Source organism: Leptonychotes weddellii, chromosome 4, assembly GCF_054177405.1.
Source record: "Leptonychotes weddellii isolate Sample4059 chromosome 4, ASM5417740v2, whole genome shotgun sequence".
Taxonomy (NCBI): Eukaryota; Metazoa; Chordata; class Mammalia; order Carnivora; family Phocidae; genus Leptonychotes; species Leptonychotes weddellii.
Window position 1 is genome coordinate 87,411,168 of NC_138372.1, and position 23,054 is coordinate 87,434,221.

General features: G+C 36.0%; 1 protein-coding gene and 1 long non-coding RNA gene across 6 annotated transcripts in view; both read left to right on the forward strand.

Moving 5' to 3' along the window:
* The window catches only part of MAGI3 (membrane associated guanylate kinase, WW and PDZ domain containing 3), a 230,754-nt gene that overhangs the window by 88,233 nt on the left and 119,467 nt on the right, over positions 1-23,054 (forward strand). The window lies entirely within an intron of this gene.
* On the forward strand, positions 1,425-21,916 carry LOC145720866 (uncharacterized). The gene is made up of 2 exons (XR_014144100.1): positions 1,425-13,157; positions 13,192-21,916. It is a non-coding gene; the product is annotated as an uncharacterized LOC145720866 (long non-coding RNA).

The following is a 23,054-nucleotide window of genomic DNA, read 5'->3' on the forward strand; positions in this document are numbered from 1 at the left end:
ATTTTCAAGGGTAATCTCAGCATCTCAGGGTTCATACTCTTCATCACATCTGCAAAATCCCTTTTGTCATATGTAAAGTAGCATATTCCCAGGTTGATGGAGGAGGACAGCCTAGGGCAGGGACATCTTTGGGAGTGCATTCTGCTGCTTACAGCATTTCTCATGTATATATATTTCTAAAGAGAATATAAAGTACAACTTGGCTTTAGCAATAAAAAAATAATTTAGACAAATTCTCATTCCTTTTTGCTCCCCTCATCCCTTTTAATACGATTGCAATCCCAGGGAATTTAGTTTACAGTTTGAGAAGAGATAAAATTAATCTCTGTGACTAAAACTTCAGTATAACTGGTTTTATCTAAGTCACAGTATTCCAACTCTCTATTTAATTGTGATGCTCAGGAGACAGGAGAGAAAGGCTTTAATATTGACAGTGATAGTGATGGTGATTTGTGATTATGATGCTGAACCTTTGAGGGGTTCAGTTTCCTTTTCATACACACGAAAGCTCTCTTGTTGTCTTTTGAAAATTATCTTCTAATTGTTAAGATGTCTGAGAGTGTCGTGTTTGGTTCAGATGGTTCAACCCATTTTTTAATTGTACCTGGGGATCTTACTCTGACTTGAAGCTTATAATTCATATGGAAAAGAAAACGTATTTGTGAAGTGACAGCATGTTTATAAATGTGAAGGCTTTTTTTGAATTGCTTTGTCAATATCAGAAATAAGAATGTCTAGTATACTTTTCTTATACTTTCCCTACCTCTTAAAAGATTATTGGAAAATTTAAATGTGCCTCATATTTTAACATGTGAATGCCATTTTGGTACAAAAGCAGGCTGGTACTGATATTTACATATAAGATCTATCCTTAGGTAACTGACTTCTGAAGCTATTTCTTCTTAGTGATGTTTAGATAAATTCAAGTCTGCTACTAAATAAAAGTGCCAGTGCCTCAAAGCCCTGTTATTTGAAGGATATTTAAGAGATCTAAAGGCCTGAAATGAATATTGTTGGGGGTGGGGTGGAATTTGAACATACATATTTTTCTCCCACCTTTTTATTTTGAAAAATATCAAGCCTCAGCATAGTTGCAAGAAGAGTACAACAAACCCTTGCGTATCCTTTCACCCATATTCACTGATAGTGTATGCATAAATGTAGCAAAATATTAACTAACATGTGTGTGTGTGTGTGTGTGTGTGTGTGTGTGTGTGTATAGATACAAGTACAGATTTTTTTTCTCCCCAAATCATTTGACAGTTGGTTGCAGACGTTTCACTTAGAAATATTTTAGCATGGGGGCGCCTGGATGGCTCAGTCATTAAGCGTCTGCCTTCGGCTCGGGTCATGATCCCAGAGTCCTGGGATCGAGCCCCGCATCGGGCTCCCTGCTCCGCGGGAAGCCTGCTTCTCCCTCTCCCACTCCTCCTGCTTGTGTTCCCTCTCTCGCTGTCTCTCTGTCAGATAAATAAATAAAATCTTAAAAAAAAAAAAAAAAAGAAATATTTTAGCATGTATCCCACTCAGGAAATTTAACAGTGATACAATACTATTATGTATTATGTAGTTCATATTCAAATTTCCCCACTTTTCAGATTCTGAAATAGCAAATGATTTTGAAAGGGCATTTATTACTTTGAAAATAGGAAAATCACTTTGAAAAGAATTTTAAATATTTATATGTGAAAACCATGGCAAATTCTAAATGAATGCCCTGGAGTACAGTTCAAAGCCAGAGAGAATTCAAGCTGTGAATTTTCAGTATAGTTTTAGGCATCAAAACTATCAGCAAATCATGTGAAGTCCTAAATGCTGTGTGCTGTTGATGTTTTCTTATAATTTACATACTTTTTTGTGAAGATAAGAACATGGAGTCTCCAAAGTCTTGAGATGGGAATGGAGTGGTAGGTTTCTTGTCAGGTTCTCTTTGAACTCTAAAATTCTATGGTTTCAATAATTTAACAGATATTAACTATCTATTAAATATGTAACATTGTGCTGGGTGCTCTAGGAAATATGGAGATAATCTTTGATCTCTAAGAATTCTAAGGGAGAGAGAAGTAACGAAGCAATGAATGAAAGTAAAAGTGTAAATGAAGAACAGTAAGATATCTATATATTAACAAAATACAATGGAAATTCAAAAATAGAAGAAAGTGGGCTGGGTGGTAAGAAGAGAACAGATAGGCTTTACTGGGTTGTAAATATTTGTTAACAGAAATCCAGGGTTTCTACTGCAGTTTACCTGTTTATGTAAAAATTTTAACTGGAATTAACTGCATTAATAAGCGTAAGGCTTGTGTAACTCTATTAGGTTAACTGAACAAAAATAGAAGCTCCTGTAAGTGATATAGTGCAGATACGAATAACCATTACAGTTTTTAATGAAAAGAATGTATTTAACTAAATTTAAGTGTAGAGAAGTAGAAATTAACAAGAAAAATATCTATAGCCATCCCACTGAAAGCTAATACCTGCCGATAATGTCACTCGATTTTCTTTCCATCATCTCTTCTGTCTTGTCTGTGTATTTACATTAGAGCTTGCCAAATGTAAATTATATTCTGTTTCAAATTATAAAATCATCAATGTTTTCATTTTATTTTTTAAGATTTATTTATATGAGAGCAAGAGAGAGAGGTGAGGGGCAGAGGGAAAGAATCTCAAGCAGTTTCCCTGCTGAGCACAGACTTAGGGATCAATCCCAGGACACTGAGTTCATGACCTGAGCTGAAATCAAGAGTCAGACTCTTAACCAATTGAGCCACCCAGGTGCCCCAGTTTTTTTCATTTTAGTATCACATTTTGGTAAACACCATTTTTATTTATTTATTTATTTTAATAGATTTTATTTATTTATTTGGCAGAGAGAGCGCACAAGCAGGGGGAGCGGCAGGCAGAGGGAGAAGCAGGCTCCCCGCTGAGCAAGGAGCCCAAAGCGGACTCCATCCCAGGACCCTGGGATCACAACCCAAGCTGAAGGCAGACGTTTAACCGACTGAGCCACCCAGGCGTCCCTTGTAAACACCATTTTTAAAAGGAACATAACATTGAGTGCTTGTGGCCTGATTTATTAAAACCATCTCCTATTGTCAAACAAAAGAATTCAGTCTTTGTAAAGAGAAAACAATCACAGAAATGGTTAAGTGCTGATGAGAGAACAGACTTATCTCCTTGAAAAGATCTACCTTCATTTTTTACCCTGACAGTTCACCACACCAGACGTTTCATTGTATTCCTCTTGCTAATCTGTGGCTAACATTTTAACAGACCATTACTAAATTATTTAAACCTTCCATTGGATCGAGTCTAGCAAATTCAGTGTTTTGTTGACTATTGGGAAGGAGTGTTCTGTATATAGTTTTACTTTTATAAAATAACTTATTAAAAGGGGGAAAGGCGTAAGAAGCAAGTGAAAAAGAAATGTGGTTGGCACACTGGAAAATTAAAAGAATTTCATTACAACCAGTAAAAATCTAGAAAAATTAAAATTTTGTGTACTATTTAATTGGTAATTCAGACATACAATACTGAAGAGAAAAAACTCTTTCTCTTACCCCCCCATCATTCCCCAGTTCCCCTTCTAGGGGGCAGTTACTGTTATGCTGTTCTTGTGTTTCTTTATAGGATGTTTGGTGCATATATAAACACATGTTCACCCACATTCACATATGAACATATTATTCAACTTAATACAGTAGCCACCTCACACCCATTCGGATGGCTACTATTAAAAAAAAAGCAAAACAGAAAATAACAAGTATTGGTGAGGATGTGGGGAAATTGGAACCTTTGTGCACTGTTCGTGGAAATGTAAAATGGTGCAGCAGCTATTGAAATCAGTGATGGCAGGCAGTTCCTTAAAAAATTAAACATAGAAATACAGTATGCAAGGGCACCTGGGTGGCTCAGTCGGTTAAGCGGCTGACTCTTGGTTTCAGCTCAGGTCATGATCTCAGGGTCATGAGATCCAGCTCTGAGTCTGGCTCTGCGCTGGGATTCTGCTTGGGATTCTTACCCTCTTCCTCTCCCACTGCCCCTCCACCTGCTAGCGCATAGGTGTACATGCACGCACTCTCTCTCAAACAAATAAGTAAATAAAACCTTTAAAGAAAATGTAAAAAATTTAATACCTTTGGAGCTTCTTTCATGATTCTCAGATATCTGTCTCTAGGTTCAACTTTCTTAAACCACCTACTTGCCATCTCTGCCTGGTTGTTTCATGGGCATCTCACTATCACACGTCTAAAACAGAACTCCTGGTTACCATCTTTCTACCCAACCTGTTACTTTCCACGTGTTTCCCTCTATTGTAAATGGCAGCTCCATTTGTTGAGTTATTCAGGCCCACGCTTTTGGAGTTGTCTTCAGCTTCTTTCTTTCTCGCACATTCCATATCTAATACCAGCAAATTCTGCAGGTCCTGACTTCAGAATATCTCACATCTGACAGCTTTTTACCACCTCTGCCTACCCTAGTCAAACTGACTTACCTTTCCGCTAGAGTTGGACTTCTGCTGGCCTGATGGTTTTCCCCGGGTCCACTCTTGCCTCTTAAAAGTCACTTCTTACAGAGATTTTAAAATTCTTTCTTTTGAAAACATTAACCAATTGTTGCACTTCCCCGTTTAGAATTCTTCAATGACCACTCACAGCACTTTGGATAAAGTAACATAGTTCCTACCATGGCTTACAAATCCCTACATGGTCTGGCCTGGCTACCTCGCTGACCATAGCTTCTACCACGTTCTTCCATGTTTTCTGAGTTCCAGCATTAGTTTCCATGAATATTACCAAGAACACTCTAGCCTTAGGGTCTCCCCTCTTAGTTACCCTCCCCTGAAACACCCCCAGATAGCCACATAATCATCCACAGAACGCTTCCCTCAGTTCATTCAGATACCAACTCAGATGTCATCTCTTCAAATCTTACTTGGCTACCTTATCTACCCAGTTACCCCATTCTCTCCCATCATGCATATTTCCTTAACTTGCTCTGTTGTAATTCGTAGCACTTATCTCCCTGACATCATGATTTACATTAATTTATTTTAGTCTGTTTCCCCCAGTAGGCTTTGTGTCTGTTCACTACCTGGAGCAATGTCTGGCTGGTGAAAAGTTCACTACCTGGACCAGGACCTGGTTTGTGAAAAGTAGAGTGTAATATTAAAAAAAAAAACAACAAAAAACAAAAAAACAGCTCTGGTGGAAGATTGCTTGGGTTCAAATGCCATTTCCACTACTGTGATCTTGAGCAGGTTGCTGAACTATTGTGTGCCTTGGTGTTCTCGTCTGTGAACTGATGATAACAGTCTCTGCCTCTATGGATTATTCTACATAAAATGAATTAATCAAAGTTGAAGTGCCAGTTCCTGTCACATAGTAAATGTATAAGTTATCTGTTGCAACATAATATATTACCCCAAAATAAAGTGGCATAAGAAAACAATAAACGTTTTTATCTCCTAATGTTTCTGTATGCGAAGAATTTAGGAGTGGCTTGCTGGCTCAGAGTCTCTCATGAGGTGACAATCAAGATATAGGTCAGGGCTGCAGTCATGTGAAGACTTTATTGGGGTTGGAGGATATGCATTCATGATGGCTCACTTGCTCTCATGGCCAGCACATTGGTGCCTGAGCTGTTGTTGGCAGGAGGCCTCAGTTCTTCACACCACATGGTTCTCTTCATTGGGCTGTTGAATATTCCTCCGGCTTTCCCCAGAGCAAGTGATGCCAGAGAGAGCAAGGTAGAAGCCACAATGTCTGTTACGATTTAGTTTTAGAAACCACACACTGTCACTGTTACAATATTCTAGTGGTCACACAGGCCAGCCCAACTTAATGTAGGTTTGGGGCATGCTTCACAAGGTGAATAGGAGGAGGCAGTAATCATTGGAGGCCACTTTGGAGTGTGGTGACCTTAATAAGTGATATACAAGTTTTACTATTATTGTAGTAGATGAAATATTTGGTTGAATGCGTAGAAGCATAAAGATCCAATTCATTATGATGATGTTGCGTGGTATGTTTCTCATCCTGTAGTTTTCAGCTTCTCTGCATCCTTATATTTAAGGTGCTCTTCTGTTAGTAGCTTATACTTCTGGTTTTGATCCAGTAAAATAATCTTTCTTTTAATGGAATATTTAGTCCATTTGCATTTAATATAATAACATTTTGGTTTGAATCTTTTTGTTATTTTTTATTCCACCTGGTCTGTGCCATTCGGTCTCCTTTCTTGCCTTCTTTTGAATTATTTTTTATCATTTCATTTTATCCTATTAACTTGTTAGTTGTATCTTTTTTTTACTATTCTTTTAGTAATTTCCTAGAGGTTAAAACTTGCATTTTTTTTTTTTTTTTTAAGTCTGATTATCACTTTCTGACAAAGTGAGGACTTTGGAACACTTCAACTCCATTTATTACCATTTTGCCTTTAGGCTGTTCTTGTAGTGAATTTAGATTCTCTGTATATTTTAAACTGAAGATATGATTTTTGTTGTTTTATATAATCATTGAGATTTACCCACATTTTCACCCTTTCCATTGATCTGCATTATTATCATATATCATTCCTTCTCTCTGGGATTATTCTTTGTTTGCTGGAAGAACTTTCATTATTATTCCCTTCAGTACAATTCTGCTGATGATAAATTCCCTTGATTTGTATTTGTTCAGAAATGTCTTTATTCCACCTCTTTTTCTGAAGAGTATTTTTACTAGGTATAGAATTTAGGTAGGGCATTATTTTTTCCCAGCTCTTAAAATATTTTATTCAATTTTCTTCTGATTTATATTTTCCATTGAGAAGTGGGAGTTGCTCTTTTGAAGGTACCACCCTGCTGCTTTTCAGAGTTTCTCCTCCTCGTTTTAACAGTTTGTACCATGATATGCTAAGTATGGTTTCTGTTGTGTTGATTATCCTGTTAAGTGTCCGTATTGCTTTGAATCTATGGTTTGGTGTCTAAGGTCAATTTGGGGAAATTCTTGGCTGCTGTTTCTTCATATATTACTTCTGCTACAGCCTCTTTCTCCTCTGGGACTACAGTTACATCTATGAGACCTTTTCACCATGTCTCATGCTCATACACTCATTGCCATACTTATCTTTTTTCTGTATTTTTAGTCTGGATAATTTTTTCTGACTTACCCTCCAGTTCACTAATTTGTTCCCCTGTTCTGTCAAACGTGCTTGTGAACCCCTTCTATTAAGTTCTTAATTTCAGTTATTGTCTTTTTCAGTTGTAAAATTTGCATTTGATTATTTTCCCCCTGTCTATTGTGAAAAGTTTTCACAATTTGAAAATTTCAAATTTTAAAGAACAATCAAGACTCATATACTCTATCTGAATTTATCATTTGATTACATTTTGCCACATTTGCTTTATCTCTGTATATAAATCCTTTTGTCCCCACCCCCAACCATTTGAGAACAGGTTCAGACATCATGACTCTTCTTCCCTAAATATTTCATTACGTTTTTTCCCTCCAAATACTTTGACATGTATTTCCCAAGAACAAAGACTTCTATATAAGTATTATATAATTATTATAGAGAATATAATACACTAGAGAATTTAATACATATGTAATGTATGTAATATAGAGTAATATGTAATACAGAGTCTATATTTAATTTTTCCCAAATGTCCCAGTAAAATCCTTTATAGCTGACCCACCCCTTGATCAAGGGTCACATATGGCATTTAGTTGTCCTATTTGGTCTCCTTTAAATTAAAATCATTTCCCAGCCTTTTTTCAATCTTCCTTGGCATCCACATCTTTAGGTTCTAGGCTGGTTGTTTTGCAGAAGTTTCTCCAATTTGGATTCATCTCATTGTTTCTTCATGATTAGTCTTGGATTAAACATTTTTGACAAGAATACATCAGAAGATCATGGTCAGTTTGTCTCATTATTGGTGGTGTTAAGTTTGATCATTTATGACTAAGGTGAAAATGCTTATAAAAAATCACAATCTCTAAATTAGTAATGGTTCATACATGTTAAATGATGTATCAAAGTATCTCTTTCCCTAGAGTAGGAAACTTGGCAGAAACCTTAGATCATTTCCAGTACTAGAGTATTTCAAGTCGAAGGAGTCTTAAGTACTGTTCACATTTTATGCCTGACTCACTGACAACTCAGTTAACATGTCCACAAACAACTCTGTTTTAGTTAGGGGTCTTTTCCCTTTTGAATTTTGATTGCTCAGCTGAAGGCTCTTTAGTGAGTGGTGATGTGAGTACTTTTATATACTTAATACAAATTAATGAGTTTTGTTAATAATGGTTTAAACGAGCTAGGTGTGTTTACATGTTTTGTTATTTGTAAGAAATCCTGATTCAAGGTCTGCTATGCTAGCTTAAATAGATCCTCAAAATAAGACCATACATTAAAACAAAAACAAATTTAAAAAATCCCATGTATGTTAGAAAGACTCTTTATAGTCTTTTGTTGTACTTGATTTTTTCTAGGTTTTCATAGGAATCAATTTTTATAAAATGCCTCTTAGACTATATTGTCTGCAGGCAGATGCTCCGTTTACTTCAAGAGATGCAAAAACATTTGGAGCTAGTATAACTGCTAATTGATTAGAAACAGTACTAAATACATGGATTTAAGGAAGTCATAGAGTATCTAAAGATTTTTAAAACCCATTTGCCAGGCTCTCCTATAAATGTAACACTTGGTAGAGAAAGTTCCACAAGCTTTTTTAGAATTCAAGAAGATACTTAGCTTGTAGATTTCCAAAGAATGTGACGTTGTGTTTTGATTTAGTTCTTGAGGATACTGTCCCTTTCTTTTAATGATGGTTTATAATCATATTTGAACTTGTAACGTTATAATTCTATGAAGGTAAGATAAACATAGTAGGAACTAAACTGATTAAGATCCTGTTTATGCAATATCATTAATAAAACAAACTGAATTATCATTTAAGACTGAAGTTTGTGTTTGTTATTAGGAATATAAAGTCTTACCTCTAGGAGCTTACAGACTAACAGAGACAGAGGTGTAAACAAATACTTAAAGTATATATAATCATCGTAGAAGATACGGAAACACAGCAGAGAGCTCAGCTAACTCTGCCATATTAAAACAGAGCTGTATTATGACTATGTCAATCAAAACAGCTGACATCATCAGACCTGCAGTGATTCATAGAGGTCTTGGCCTTGGCAAATACTTGTGCTATCCTCTTATGTATTCCTGGGTCTTCTTTAATAGACCAGATTGACCAGATAAATGGCTTTGAAGCTTTTAAATATTCTAAAATTGAAATTTAAATCTCTTAAAAATCTTTTAAAATCTTTTTTTCAGCTTTGTGTTTACCTTTATCTGATACTATTTTAGGCTCATAGTCTGATAAAGGAATTGTGTTTTAACTTGCTACTTCTTTGCCTGTTATTAGTGCTATTTATGATTTTCAAATATTTTGACTTTAGACAATTTTCAGGTAGATATTATACTTGAATTGATTACTACTTCAATATAAAATTTGTTGGAATTTGTCTTTGCCAAGAATAATATTTCTGGTCAATATAAATAGAATTCTCTTGTGTTTTTGTTCTAGAAGAGGTTGCATGTTTCTAAGTTTGATGTTAGAATTAGGAATTGGGTGTGCCAATTGGATGGAAGGATGGATGGATGGATGGATGGATGGATGGATGGATGGATGGATGGATAAATGCTTGCAATAGCTCATTGCCTCTGAAGTCCTACATATGTCTGTTTAATGTGGCTGTCAGCATTGAGTAAATCAGGAAGCAAATTACTCTCCAGACCCAGGTAAGGATCTGCAAAGTTCCTTGGAATTTCACAGAAGGAGCAAACCGCTGCCTTGACCGAATAAGCACTGATAATCAGCTGCTTGTGTATTTTCCTAGCACTTTGTTTATTTTATCTGTTTATTGATTTATTAATTTCTTAGTATTTATCAGGATTGCCTTTTATTGGGAAATATTTTCCCTATTTTTTTTTTATGACATTGAACCAATCTTCAGTTGTTTAAATTTTCAAGATGTGTAAATGTTTGTATTTATATTTTTCCAATTTTTTGCTCAGTACTGATTAGCAAAGAAAACCTGGCCCTTAATAAGCAAGCAAATTTGCAGGCTGGAAACATTTTTTTAAATTAATTTTTATCTAGGCCAGATTACTCTTCAAAACACGTGATTTATTGCCTGAGGCTTCTTAGATTTCTTATAAAATGCATTATATTGCCTGACCAAAATATAATATCATCTAGGTAATACAGTTTAATTAGAGCTTAATTGATTGAATCAAATTCAAGAAAACCGTGCTAAATTTTAATTTTCTCAATACTGTAAATGTCCTTTTCAATCTTCAGCTTGGTTAACTTCTATAATTTGCAATTATTCCAGTTACTACCTAATATATGCACTAGAATTCCTTAAAACAGATCTTGAGAGGCATTTTCATTGTACAGTATTTTCCCTTCATATACAATATATATATTCAGATATATGCATATATACATTAACTACATATTACTTTTCCATGACTTTAAGGTCGGAAGCTGTGTTTTTGTTATCTTTGTCTTTCTTTCTTTCCTGTCCTTTTTTTTTTTTTTTTTTAATAGGCTCCACACCCAACGCAGGGCTTGAACTCACGACCCTGACATTGAGAACTGAGCTGAAATACAGGGTTGGACACTTAACCAACTGAGCCACCCAGGCTCCCCTTTATCTTTGTATTTCTAATATTTGGCATAAAGTAGCTACTCATTGGAAGGAAGGGAAGAAGAAATTGAATAATCTTCAGGTACTGAGAGCATCACCATTAAATTACTGAGTCCAATTTCCATTCTCTTCTATATTTACTTAGGTTATTTCAGTAGGAATATGAAAAGTACAGATATCACTCTGAAAGAAATGAATAGAAACTTCTGGAAAGTTCAACAATTCCTGTTAGTGGAATGGTAAGGTCTAGAGAAGTGATAAGTGTCTCCTCACTGGAAATGAGCAAGCAGAGATTAGATTATTCTTTGACAATGATGTTGAAGCGAGTCCCTGTAATGGATAGAAAGTTTAAGGTGACATCTAGTAAGTTTTTTATCTTCACATTTCTGTGAAAAGTCTATTTACTTTAGTAATTAGAAAGTCAGATTTTACAGCATGCTAGAGAGTCCAAAGAACTAGATGTAAAAAAAAGCAAAGGGTATGGTTCTTAAAGTACAGTTTAAGGAGGATTTCTCATATTTTATGTGGGAAGGAAGGAACTTTGATATTTAAGTAGAATTCATCCCTTAGAGAACCTCCTTAATTAAACAGGAAATCTAGATGTTAGACAAGAAGAAAAAATAATTTTGGCAATATAAAAGTTAAAACTTATATTGCAAATAGAACATAAAATTAATACTTGCAAATTTGGAAAATATTTGCTATAGGGATGTCAGATAAAAGGGTTTGTATGTATAATGTGCAAAGAGCTCTTACAGCTTGATAAGATAATCAAGTAGGAAAATAGGGAAAGGATATGAATTTTAGGAAAGCAAATTGAGATGGTCAAGAATTTCAAAAGATGGGCAGACTTATGAGCAGTCAGTGAAATGCAGATTAAAATAATACCAAACTATTATGTTATATCCATAAGATTGGCAAAAATTAAAATGATCCAAAACACCTGTTACTTGGGATGGGGCTGTGGGAAGTTATTTGCATACATTGCTGTTGGAAATGTGAGTCGTTATTGCCTTTCTAGGAAGGCAATCTGGCGATCTCTATTAAATTGAAAATACACATATTCTATGCCCTACTAATTCTGCTTCAGGAAATCTGCCTCTAAGGAAAAAAGCACTGGTATGTATAAGAATGTTTATTTCAGCCCTATTATAATTTGGAAAGTTACAAACAATTCCTGTTAGTGGAATGGATAAATAAATTATAGTATATCACAATGTAAAATATTATATTGCCATCAAAAACAGCATTATATGAGCTAACTTAGAGGGACTTTCTGTGAGGTATTATTAAATGAGGAAGGAAATATGTACAGAAATATGTATTAATATCCTATTCTTTTGTAGAACAAAAAAAAAGTGGGTTTATGTGTGTATGTCTACCTTCATATGAATGTATTAGCATGTGACAATGTAGAAGAATGCATTACTAGAGGGGTAACATGTTTTGGGGACTGATAGTAAGGTGGCAGGAGTAGGAAGAGGAGAGAGGAACGTGCATTACCAGGCAATTAGACGTGAGAACGGAACTCAAGGGGCAAGTCAAGATTTCAAATCTAAATTTGAGAGCCTATCATGGCGGTAATATTAGATGCTGACAAAAACCATGGCTGTTGACCTCTTAGCATTTATCTCTATTTTCTGCCATATATTTTACCACTATCTGCTTTGCCTTTGCAAGAGCTCAGCAATAGGTTTTATAATATTTTCCACTCCAGCCAGCTTATATAAAAACAGTGTCCCTCAGATGACCTCTTTACATCCAGGAGTTACACAAAAATCTTTGAACTGATAAGGTCTTGATTTTTTTATTCACAAAATAGAATCATCATACTGCTTTGCTTTCATGTCCACACTGCCCAGCACAACATTTAGCACAGAGCACATATTCAGCAAATGTTAACTGAATGACTAAATGAAGAGACCAATTTCTTTGTAATGTGGTATCATCTTTATCTTCTAAAGAAAGGCAGGTTTGTTAGGAGACAGGAAAATACAACTACTGACTGTTCCCATTTAGCCACCCTAGTGGACAGAAAGAGGTCCGATCTCCCAGTATTTACCTGTCAGCCTTATTGAGCATCCTGGGCTCTTGGGACTGTCAGTATGGCCAAACGAAGAGAGATTTTCCAAGCAAGTCTCTTTCTTAATCCCTGCTAATTCCTGAAGAAGTGTGAAGACAAAGATTTTAAAAAGAAAGAAACATGGTACATAAACAACATAAACATAAACACTGGGAAGTGTACATGGAAGTATTTTTTTTTTTTTTAAGGGGAAAAAGAGAGACAGAAGGTGGACTCTGTAGAGTGATTGAAAGATGGGAATCTTAAAGGTGAAAACCTCTCTTTTCAGGTTTCCTTATGCCGGTCTTAACCTCCCTGGGCAGAGGTCTGGAGTTGGGGCTGGCTTTGCAGGCCTTGGCTCATTTTCCACTATTTTCCTCACAGGCTGGAAGGTCCATTGAAGTGGTAAATAAATGCACTTTGAAGCTATCACAACTCACCTTGTTAGCTGAACTTGGCTCAGGGGCAATTATCACAGTTCCCAGTCAGCCAAGCTTGTTTGTGTTAACTGTGGAGGAGGTGTGAGAAAGACAGAAGAGAACCAGACAGGGAACCATTTGGGAGATGGGAGAGTGTGAGTGCTGATCTGCTCTCCCCTCTGACAAACGGTGTGCTTCTCCTTGTTGCTCTAAATGGACCCGTGTCATACTTTGCCGAGTGCAGGAAGCATTCCCTAATGGGAGAGCGCAGTCAGAGCAGGAGGAAACATCTAAGCTTTATTGATCTTTGCTTATCCTACATCACTCCTCCCCACTGTGAAAGTGATTGATGTTTTAAAAAACCTTCAGGAGCCTTTGTTGGATGTTGCCATTGCTGTTTCAAAACAGGAAAACAATTATGCATAAATGATGGGGAGAAAATATTTTTCTTGATTTTTTTTTTTCCCCTCCTAACAATGAGTGGGAGGAAATTACACAAAGTGAGTAAATTATGGTATCATTTATAAACCATTCCATTTTCACTCAGGCAACCGTAATGTTAAGCAAGAGGGGCTTTGTGAAGACTTGCTGTTATGTTTACATATATACCAAAACTCTTTGATAGAGAGGGGTTTGTTTGTTCTTAAATTACCGTTTTGAGATCTAGAAATTTTTTCCCAACGCAAAACAACAAAGCCAGCCCCCCACCCAAAGAAAAGAAAAAAGGAAAAAAAACCCTATTATTTAAAAAACCTATTTCTCAGTCCTACAGCAAGTGACTCCGTGGTTACTTTTGCCTTACTATGGATTCTCTCAGCTGAAATTAGGAGAAAGTTTCAATTTCAGTCATCACTAATGAATGCTCCTCAGTGATCTTTTCATGTAAATTATGTCATGGTTGTACACATGCAGTCTCTGTGGCGTGAGATGATTATTCCATAATTCATACAAATAAGTCTCAAAGGTTGCCTGTGAAGAGCATTTTCTGTATTGTTGTTCATCAGTTATGGCCCCATTTTTTCTGCAATTATGAAGTTCTTTTAACCAGATATTTGCAAACCATAATCTCTTGAATATTGTTGATATCGTAACTGCTACTTAAGTAATAGGAACTGAGTCAGTATTTGTTAAGATGCTTCTAGACATGACACAGAAGAACAATAAGCTTCTAAGATAAACAGAGGTGTCATACAAAGTTAATCCTAGACCTTGACTGAACTTGTTTTCTTTTTCATTCGGGAGACTATTATCTACCCCCGTGACATTTCAAGTGTGTAAATGTGCACATGACTCAAATCACCAAATATCTGTTTGGTCTTTTCAGTATGACTCTTGAGTCTGCCCCTTCTGCCAATAACTTCATCTTTCACCAAGGCAAAAAATAAACTGTAATTGGGATCTCTGGGTGAAGTTTTTTCCATCCTTCAGCTGTTTCTCTTTCAAGCTGTTGCCAGATTATTTTGCCAAATCCTAGGTCTTGGTCATGCCACACTCATGCTGAAGACCTCCAACATCTTAAATTGTGTAGAGGAGAAATTCTAAGCTCTAGATTCACATGGAAGTCCCTCAACTTTCTGGCCTCAGCCTAATTTACTGGTTTCATCATCTGCCCTGTGATCTTCCCCTTCCCCCATCACATCATATTAAAGCCATATTGAACAGCTTCTCTAAACTTACCTCAATGAGTCCACCTTCACGGGCACTGTTTTCCCTGAGTGTCATTCTCTCATTTTGCTATTCAAATGACCTTTGATTTCTCTAGGACTCTGTATCCTTATAACATGTGTCCAGATCTCTGTTATAACATTAATACATTACCTTATGATTGCGTCTATCTTTCTCACTAGATTAGGGACTCTTTAAAGATATGGACTAATCATTATTTTTGTAAATTCTCCCTCCTGTGTCAATTGCGGTGCCTGACATATAATAGGTGTTCCATATGCCTTTGAATGTTGAATTGAGTGCATATATATGGTTTAAACACTTTTTCACTCCCCAAAGCATTTGTTTCAGCTGTAAAAATGCCTAAGGAATATAGTGTCCTCTTTGATCACATTCTTCCAAAGTAGCACCTGTTCAGAATATTCTGGTATTTTAGTTGTGGGTGAGGAGAGGCATCCTTAAAAATATGATCTATAAAACCTTGTTAAAATTTACCTGGTAATTTTTACAGGAGAGTGATCATATGTGAGCACAACCTGGGAAAGAATGAAGGGATAGTTATTTTTAAGCAGACGAACTCTTAAGTTATAAAGTTGTCCTCCCTTGAGTTATTTGTGTGTTTTGTTTTTGCTTGACTAGAAAATAGTTGAGTTCGGAGTACCAAGTGTTGATTACTTGGAAGCTAGTCAGTTGAAGCTGGTGGATGGATTTAGTGTGTCCTTGCCTCAAGGGGGGAAAAAAAATCAGTTTTGCCTTATATCATCCGATTTGTTGTTTCCTTTCTTTCAGTCAGCGGCAAATCAGTTTCAAATTTAAACATAAGTATGACTGAACTTAAGTATTTGCTGTGCAAATGTTCTAGGTGTGTACTTTTCACTTTTATGTCTCTAGGTGATTAGTTTAGAAGATTCTGCTTCATGAAATGGCAGATGTCTTCCCTGCCTCCATGAGGTAATTATAGGTTGATTACATTTTTACGTTCTGTCTGCATAAAAATTTGCTTATCACTGTATAAAAATTTGGCATAGGACTACATTGAATAATTACATTCATCAGGCGAATATTTATACTAGTATTCACCTCCCACCCACAAAAAAAAGACCCAAACATCTTTACTTAAGTAGAATCAAGTTAAGTTGAACGTGACAAATAGTATTGAAGGAAAAAAGGAAGCCACCTCCTAGCATACAGCCTGAAGGTCAACTGCTGAAGAGCTCCGAGGGCTAGCTTTACCCTGTTATCGTAGACATGACCACCAGTTGTCTTGATCACGTATCACAAGGCTTGGCACAAGCGGGGCACTCAGTATGTGTTTCAGTGAATGGACGGCTGAGAGTTTAGATTATTTTAATAGCAAAATTGGTAGTACCATCCCCACCTACCACCTCCCTAGTTTTTGCTAAACTGTAGGGATGTTCTCTTACCTGAAGTCAAGTTAGGATGGTTTTATTTGTTTCGTTGTTGTTATTGTTTTGTTCTCAATATTTTCTTGCGGCTTTAGGCCCCTAAAGCCCAGTATTACAATTTATAATTGTATTAGGTAGTAATTAATAGGAAGTGGAAAGAAGATAATTTTGTAAGAAAGTTAGGTATTTGAAAACAATGAATCGTGGATCACCATATCAAAAACTAATGATGTATAGTGATTAACATAACATAATAAAATAAAATTAAAGATTAAAAAAAAAGAAAGTTAGGTATTCACTGTCTAGGCAACCTTGCATAAGTCCTTCATTTTTTCTGTGCCTCAGTTTCTTTGTACAATACAATGAAAGGATTGAATCAGGAATCTGAGAGAATTCTTATTGCGGGGTTATAAGTGGCTAGTTTTATGAAAATTAATAAGGATATTTAATGAAGCTGATATTCGACTATAACTTAATTGGTTTTGACCCAATGGAATTTGAATTAATTGAGGAAGAAGTCACCTTTCAGGAGCATTGCTCTCAGGGGGCAGCAAATTGGAACCGTAAAAGCAGTACAATTATAGTCAAGTATAAACTACTTTCTTACTTGTTAGTTAGAATTAATCAGTTACAAGTGTGGAAGATTTAACTATTTGAAATGTATGGGGAAAGTTGAGGTGAATGGGGAAGGCATGATTTTCAAAGTTACAGTAGCATCAGTAGCATCATTGCAAATAATTATCTCCATTACACTCTCCCAAGCCCCCTCATGTAACCGTAGGAGAGGCTGAAGTTCCTGGCTCGAATTTCCTGGCCTTGTTCTATATGCATGATAAATTTTAAAAAATAAAAAAGTTTCCCCTTTAGTCTTCTTTCTCTTTAAAGTTGGAAGTCATTTTGTACTTTAAGTACATTTAAAACTTTAAGTTTTAAATTATAAACTTTCATTTGAAAATACTTAAATGGCAAAAAAACCCCAAAACACTCCACATTTAAGATCAATAAAATAACTATTCTTAGGGTAAGACAGAGTGGGTAAAATTGATTTCTATATCTTTTTGGGATTAGGGATTCATCATAAAAAAACATCTTCCTATATGTCAAGTGTTAGATTTTTAAATCAAAGTCCTATTTTGCAGATGTTTAAGCACATTAATCTTCTATTCTGAAAACTAAAAGACTTAAAAATGAAATGTTAAGATCTTTCTTTATTTGGCTTTAATTGTAAATTGCAGGCCTTGAAGAGAGCATAATTAACTCTATTACTGCAGCAAACATTTAAAGATGTAAATAGTTTTGAATGTTCTCTTTGAAAATTAGGGAGAGAATTGCTCTCTACAAAGCTATCCATAGCTCTCTGTGTTCCTTTTATTGTGTTTCCTTAGAAAATTATGTTTGTTACATCTATAAGGAAGAGGAATGAAAATAAGCTTTGGGGAAATAATGTTTAAAACTTTTATTTATTTACTTATTTTAACTTATTAATTTTTTTTTTTTTTTTTTTTTTTGGAGAGGGAGCAAGAGAGAGGGAGGGAGAGGGAGAATCTTAAGCATGTTCAATGCCCAGCACAGAGCCCAACGCGGGGCTTGATCTCATAACCCAGAGATCATGACCAGAGCTGAAATCAAGAGTTGCACACCTAACCCACTGAGCTACCCAGACGCCCCACAATGTTTAAAACTTTTAAAACCTGCCGTCTTCGCTGTCCTCTTCTGAGTGGTCTGCTTAATGATGGTGCACAAAACATTTGTACTCCTATAGCTTTCTTAAGCCACAGATGCAAATGCCAAACACAGAATTACCTCCAGCATATGAAAGATGGCAAAGCATAATGCTAAAATGTAAAATTTGAGGAACAAGTAAGAAAGGAATTTTCATACTGTAATGAATTCTGACATCTAGTAGTTTTGGGTCAGTGCCCTAATTGCCAACCTTTGCCTGATATTTGTGAGCATATATGATAACGTCGTTTTAAGTAAATCTGATATGGATACAATAGAGTTTTTCAGGTAGATGTTGATTTTGGTCTCTGAATAAAAGTTTTGCTTCTGTAGACCTTCACAGTGGCAAAATGAAAGTATGGGAAGGAGAAAAACATTTCTTCAGTAAAAATGGCAGAAAAAAATTGTGATCTCCTTGCAACAAACTCTCAAAGGCTGCTGATGTTTATCATTTTGTTGTGGTATTTGAGTGATGTGAGTAATATTTGGGAAATGTTTGGTTTTTGTAATGTGACATTTGTTGTAATGGAATCTAACCTATAAAGCGGTAGCAGCAAGGCTTGATACAGAGTTTTGAATAAAAAGAATGAGTGAATGAAGACTAGGGCATTAATGGGGTGCCTGGGTGGCTCATTCGGTTAAGTGTCTGACTCTGGGTTTTGGCTCAGATCATGATCTCAGGGTCCTGAGATCCTGCCCCAAGTCAGGCTCTGTACTCAGTGTCTAGTCTGCTTCAGATCCTCTCGTCCTCTCCCTCTCTCCCTCCCTCCCCAGCCCTCAAATAAAATAAATAGAATCTTAAAAAAAAAAAAAAAAAGAAAAACTAGGGCATAAATTTTTCTGTCTCTTCTCAACTGTCTAAAATTAGTCAAGAAGTTCATTACATTAAAAAGCAGTTAAATTTCACAACTAAAGTTGTTTTTTTACTTATATGTGACTTCCAGAAGTGATCTAACCTTTTTTGAATGCATACTCTGTGCCAATGTGCCAGACCATTTACATGATTATCTCACTATCTCATTTAATCCTTAACCAACCCTGTGGAATAGAATAGATATGATCTTCATTTACAGATAAGGAAAGTGAGGGAGCAGAGGTAAATAAATTGCTCAAGTCCACTTACTTAGCTAGTAAATAAATGACAGAGGCAGGACTTAACATCAGGTGTGTCTGATTCCTCCCAGTGTATTTAGGTCCCTGCTGGATCTGCAGCAGAAATTTGATCCTTCTAATTCCCTTTCTCTGAACCCTGTAATGGTTCCTCACTGCTGCAAGGAAGATTTTCCTGTACCATCATACCCTTGGCTATCTGTAAAATCGACCCCTTCCTCTTGTGTGTCCCCACATGTATCTTACCTGCTCCTGAATTAACACCAGTAACGTACTGCTCACATTGTTCCTGGAGTGCAAAGACCATCCCAGTGATGGTTCATTCGTGTTGACGGAATAACTGAATGAATGAAGTTAGATTAGTTTCCATTCACTGTGTTCAACATGACTGATTTCGTGTGCGTTGATATTTCTTAGAGTAATGCTTTATACGTTCAATAGTAGTAACCAAATATTTTTAGTTATAAAAGCAATGGCTTTCCAGTGAACATTATGATTAGCCTCATACTTAATTTCAGTTTAGTGGTTGGGAAAAGCACAGTAGTTAAAATCCTGTCAAAAAGTCACCTTGCTGTGTTTTTTCTTACACATTTATATATTGTACCATAAAAGCATAATTATTTGTATCTTACACTTAGCTGTTTGATTAGATATTGAAGCATTTCACCCGCAATCAGAATTACACATCCCCACTCCTATTTATTAGCTACCTCCATTCATACTGTGATTTAATGTTTTGACAAAGCACCTAATCTTTCTCTTAGCTAGCAGAATTATTTCAAAGCAAAATAGCTCATTAGGTCAAGTACATTTCCCTGTGATAGGTAAAAATGAGTATTGTGTGTTGTCTCTAAGGGGATCTTAAATGTAACTATTTTAATTAAAAAGTATTTAAATTTATTTAGACTATTGTTTAGTATTTGGTATAAAGTATGCTTATTCATCAAGGGGGTGCCTGGGTGGCTCAGTCGGCTAGGTGTCCGACTCTTGGTTTTGGCTCAAATCATGATCTCTGGGTCGTGAGGTTGAGCCCCACATAGGGCTCCACACTGAGTGTGAAGTCTGTTTGAGATTCTCTCTCTCCCTCTGCTCACCACCCCCCTACACACAGTGTCTCTCTCTCTCTCTCAAATAAATAAATCATTAAAAAAATAAGTATGCTATTCATCTTATTCAGTGAATGTCATTGCTTATTTATAAATCAAAATATATAATGCAGGAGATAGCTAAACAACTGTTGAATATATACTGTCTCCAAATTTTATTTCTTTGGAGGAATGAGCAACAGTTTGTTCCCCACATAACTATGAGTTACACATTGTTTTAGGAGAAAGAAAACAGGGGGGTAGGGCATTGATGCTTTCTGACATCACCCTAATCCTGTCTATGCAAACAGAAACAAAACCCTCAGGAACTTTTCTTTTAAAATGTAATCTTTGTGCTCCAGAAACCTGTTCTAGACGTATGCCTTTTGGGGTTTATATGGACTTTTTGAAGGTGGGTTGGGATAGAAATGAGATTTCTTAAGAATAATTCCATTACGTTAGAGGCTTGAGACCTGATTCATAGCTTAAAGTTTGATTGAATTTCTCATAATTAATTATCTTTTTGCTTCCTTATCCCATGAGGGAAGCCTATATTAACCACTGGATAGAAGTAATTATTGTAAAACACAGTCCAAAGTCAAAATCTTAATGGCTTCTATTAAATTTCTTTTTGTTATGACTTTTTATGGAAATGTGTTAAATGTTTGATAATGTTCATTATCTCCAAATAATGGGGCTACTATCTGATCTAGCATGCCTATGTCAGGGGTTTCCAAAACCACTCACAGGTTCGGTGATTTGCTAGGAGGACTTACAAGACTCAGCGTATAGTCCTGCTCATAGCTGTGACTTATTACTGCAGTAGGAAAAGGCACAGGGCACAAAGTCGGAGGAAACTGGGTTCATGCTCCCAGCGGAGTCACACAGGATGCCCTTACTTCATCCAGCATTGAATTATGACAACACATGTGAAATACTGTCTACCAGGGAAGCTCATTAGAGTCAGTGCCTCGTTTTTATGGGGGCTAGTCACATCGGTATCCTCTGACTAGCACGTACCAGAGTTGTAGACTCCCAGAGGGAATGCTCGTGTTCAGCCTGAACCACATTGTTTTCACAAACAGGCACAGTGAGACATTCTTATCTGGGAATGGTGGGAGTACAAACACACACTGGATGGCTGTGATAGGAAAACAATGATGACTGACTTCTTTTCATCTAAAATTGTGTATAAAATCAAAATGTGATTACTATTAGTATTGAAGATTAGCATTAAATGCAAAGCTTTTCTGAAATCCAGTTAAGTAGCTTAAAGTCATACAACTAGTTGTATCATTGAGGTGAAGAAGCAGCAGCAGGAGGAGGAGGAGGAGGGGAAAGAGGGGAAGAATGAGAAGGAGAAGAAGAAGAAAAGCACAGCCTCTAAGAGAGCAGAAGGTGAAGACAAACACCCAAACAACTATAAAGACAAGTACAATAAACCAAGGTTTGCACACATGGCACTGTTGGGACTTAAAGTGAAGGGGAAGAAGAGTTAGCAAAGTCTCTGATCCAGAGCCCCTGACTCCTGGTTTCCCATCTTGTGTTCTTTCATGGAGCTGTGGACATGACAGAAGAATCTGATATGAGGTGAGAAGACAGACTGAACCAACCAGCTTAGAGGAATACAGACTAGAAGAAAATTCCAACCCTCTCTTGTTAAGATGGCCAAATTAAAAAGGGAAATAAAGACACATGAAAATTGATTCATAATTTGGTAATTCAGGAATAGAGGTACATACAACTAGTTGTATGACTTTAAGCTACTTAACCTCTCAATGCCTCAGGCTACTCATCTATCAAATGTGGGTAGTAAGTTCAATGTTAAGACTCACAGGGGGTCTTGTGAGGATTGAGTTAATACATGCAAATATGCTAGGATGGTGTCCAGTCCATATTCATCACTCAGTAAATGGTAGTTATTTTCACCCAACTTTGTTTTTTAAAGTTCAGACCTTCAAAAATGGGAAAAGAAGAGTCACTGAGTGTTCATATACCTTGTGCTTAGACTAATTTTTAACCTATGCCAAATGTGCTTTGTCTCCTTCATGTGTTTGCACGTGCACATGTGTGTGTAATCTTTTAAAGTAAACTACTTCAAAGTGAGGTGCACACATCGTGATATTGTGATCCATCAGCATGTATCTCCTAAGAATAAGGACATTTTCCTACATAACCACAATACCATTTGCACGCTCAAGAAATGTAAGAATGAGACAGTGGAAGTATTTAATATGCAGGCCATGTTCAGATTTCCCCAGTTGTTCCAAAAATGTCCTCTGTAGCTTTTTTTCTTTATTTTTTCTTTTCTTTCTCTTTTTTAAAACCTAGGAATCAAAGAAGAATCACATTTACTTTACTTGTCTTGACTCTTCAGTCTATTTAGACTAATCTTCCTGCCTTTTTTTCTTTTTCTGTTTCTCCTTTCATGACATTGACATTTTTGAAGAGGCTGGAGCAATTGCTTTGTAAGATGTTCTTTTGAAAACTGCATATAGAGATTAAAAGATAGTAGACTTTGTTAAACTATGTTTTCTCTCTATAGTCCACTTAACTGTTACAATTTAAAGTTTTGAGAAGATAAATGACTAATGGAAATAATTTGAACGATTTGGAAAATCATTAAAACTAAAATAAATGTTTTGATTAGAATATTCCTGAAGATGAAATATTTATTAGACTTATGAAGAGAAAAATGGTTAGACTAAAAAGGTTGTTTTATTTGACAGAGGTTTTAAGTTCTGTTGCATTTTACTCTTTTTTTTTTTTCATTTAAATCTAATTAGCCAACAGTACATCATCAGTTTCAGATGTAGAGTTCAGTAATTCATCAGTTGCATATAACACCCAGTGCTCATCACATCACGTGCCCTCCTTAATGC